The sequence below is a fragment of the Octopus bimaculoides genome, chromosome 21 (assembly GCF_046866305.1).
Source record: "Octopus bimaculoides isolate indiv1 chromosome 21, ASM4686630v1, whole genome shotgun sequence".
Lineage (NCBI taxonomy): Eukaryota > Metazoa > Mollusca > Cephalopoda > Octopoda > Octopodidae > Octopus > Octopus bimaculoides.
In genome coordinates, this window is record NC_142948.1 from 22,644,876 (window position 1) to 22,648,119 (window position 3,244).

General features: G+C 38.6%; 1 pseudogene; it reads right to left on the reverse strand.

Annotated features, from left to right (window-relative positions):
• Positions 1 to 833: 833 nt before the first annotated feature.
• LOC149131514 (F-box/WD repeat-containing protein 5-like) lies at positions 834 to 1,977 on the reverse strand (annotated as a pseudogene).
• Positions 1,978 to 3,244: the final 1,267 nt, after the last annotated feature.

Below are 3,244 nucleotides of genomic sequence, written 5' to 3' on the forward strand. Positions count from 1 at the left end.
ATATATATATAAACAGTAAGTTTTGAACTATATATATATATATTGAGGTCTCTCCACAGTGTCAAATTAATAGCTGAGAGAATATTATGCGCCGACCAAAGCCTACAATTAAGAGCTGAGAAAAAAGAAAAAATACGAACGTTAAGACGTGCACAAGTAGTATATTAATTTGACGCTCGCTGAAAGGAGAGAGTTGTTAGCGTTTCGAGCATGGCTCTTCGTCGGAAAGAGGAAATCCAAAGAACAAGAAGGAAAAAAAAGGAAAAATCCCCAACAATCCACGTGTAGTTACTGGTACACACACACACACACACACACACACACACACACACACACACATATATATATATATATATATATATATATATATACATACACACACACACACACACACACACACAAATTTCTGGTCACTGACAACATTGTTAATTTACAAAACAAAAAGAAATCAGAGTATACATCGAAATGAAATATATACACATGTATGTATTTGTGTGACTATATATGTGTGTGCATGTGTAGATATACACACACACATACACACACACATGCTGTATCAATGGGATGTCTATCTAAACATGTTATCATGAAAATATGTTGGATTTCCATTTTGCAATGTGAAAAAAATTTTGATTGAATTGGTAGGCTCTTTAACAATTGAGATACATTAAGGTTAAACAAAGCGGAAATGTTAGAAACAAACTATTGTACCAGCAAAAATAAAGCCAGGCTGAGATTAAAATAAATAAATGTCATCATAACTGTTTATGACTTAAGCTTTTCTGTTTCTGTTTGTCTTTCTGCCATTGTGTGTATGACTTTGACTGCTAGGGTCAATGTGGTTCTGAATTCAACTATTCAGTCTGTGTTAGATTACATTCAAGCTCTGCTGTTATTTGGTCCTTGTTACTGCTAGCTCTTTGAGCTATTTTCTGTTTACAAAGCTTTTCCAAATGACTAGAACGCCAAATTTTTACAGTGTAGTCATCACTAACAGTTACTAACATCTCAGGGTTTTTAGGATGAAATGCAACAGAGTTCACTACACCTTTGTGTGGGAACTTTTGGAGGCAAACACCATAGTGTCTATCCCATAAATAACCAAATCTGTCCTCAGCACCACTTGCAACAAATTCATCACAGACATCAAGGAAAATCAAGAAACACTCATTGTTTGGAGTGTATGCTTTCTGGGACCTGTACATGGTGCCCATTTCCTTCATGTGGACCAAGTCTATCACATGGATATCAATCTCCTGGGCAATGGGAGGTGATGTTAGTGGATTTTCAATGCTACAATTTTTAGGCTAGGGCCGGCTGTTTACATAAAGATATCTATGGTCAAGTGACAAACACATGCCAATAAAATGATCGACTTCGTCAAACTTGTGAGGGGACCTTGGTTGATTGTCTTCCACATTTGGGAGCAACCTTACACCATCTTCAAACTCTTCCACATTTTCATAGTGTACAGCTTCAAGAGAATGAATTTTTTTAATACCAATCTGATGAGGTGTGTAAGTTTTAGAACCCGTTGTAAAAATAAGGTATTTGTCATGAACTTTTTAGTTTTCCTTTGAGTCACTAGCCTTCTTAGATATTTCTTCTATATCTTTCAGTGAAGTTTTAGCAGATGAAAACCTTAAATTCTTGCAGATATTTGTATTTCTTTTGGGAATCCATAGTCCAGCAGGAGAACAGCTTCTTGGATCTCGAACACAACCAGGCATAGAACATTTATCTGAATCTTTATCATTATTTAATTTTTCTTCAAGAGATTTAGATTCAAATAATTCATTGTTTGTACTGCTGTTGCAGCGATTACTGTTGCTTAAAAAGTCGTAGACATTCTTCAGAATCAGAAGAATTCAGTACTAATGTATCAGAAATATCAGAGTCTAAATCATCAAATCTTGTGGCTTCTGCATTTTGGTAATCTTCACTAGAATCAATTGTATTTTTATCCTCAACGTCGCCAGATCAGTAAGAGTTCAGACAGCGCAAAAGTGCTGAGAAGGTGTCAGCTCATTGTGTGGGATGAATGAACCATGAGACACAAAGAGCTCTTGAAGCTTTAGGTTGAAAACTAAAAGACATTAGGGACTGTCAGGATCCCATGGTGGATCACTCTTTTACTGGAGATTTCAGGCAGATTTTTCCAGTAATTCTCAAAGGAACCAGGGCGGATGAAGTCTGAGCGTGTCTTAAGTCCTCTCCATTATGGCACCAGATCACAACATTGCGTCTTAACACTAACATGAGAGCTCAATTGTACGGTGACCAACTGTTGGCAAAATTTGTTGAAACCCCTTGGCGAAGGAAAGATGCATCTGGATACACGTAGAGAAATTTTACTCAGCTCAGTTTGCACCCTCGTTAGTACTGCTGATGATCTCAAATCTGTTGTTTCCCAATTTGAAGGAAAATTACAAAAATTTCACTTGGCTGTGTAAAAGAGCAATACTTGCTCCCAAAAAACAACGTTGTTAATAACATCAATGAGCAGCCGCTGCAGTGCCTCCCTGGAACTCCACAAATCTTGAAGTCAGTTGATACAACACCAAATCCCGAGGAGGTAGTTCATTATCTCACAGAATTTCTCAATTCATTGGAATCTCCGGGTCTCCCTCCCCGCAGACTGGGACTGAAAGTGGTCACTTCAATAATGCTGCTGAGGAATCTGGATCCTCTCAGACTGTGCAATGGGACATGACTTGTGGTGAAGAAGATGATGCCACGTGTTTTTGAGGCGACCATTCTGTCCGGATGTGGACAGGGAGAGGACGTTTTCATACCAAGGATCCCCATTATTCCGTCGGGAGCAGAATTTCCTTTTATTTTCAAGCAGTTGCAATTTTTAGTCCGTGTAAGTTTTGTGATGTCGTTCAACAAATCACAGGGGCAGGACTTCACCTGGAGGAGTCGTGTTTCTCACGCGGGAAATTGTAATTTGGCTGCCACAGAGTGAGGACCAAAAGCAATCTTTTCGCATTTGCCCTCAAGGTAAAACAAAAGATATCGTCTACAGAGAGGTTCTGTAGGCTTTCTCTGTACTTACCACCACGCGTCTTTCAGACTATTTGCTCCAGTATTCTCACAATTTGTGTAAACTTCAAAATTAAGTGGGTACGAAGAAAATCTGGTCAAGATGTTGATGGACATCCTGGCAATGGTTCTGAGAGAGTTTGCGCATTCCATCCTAGTCAACAAGAGTTTCTCCAGGATCTGGAAAGCTTTGATGACT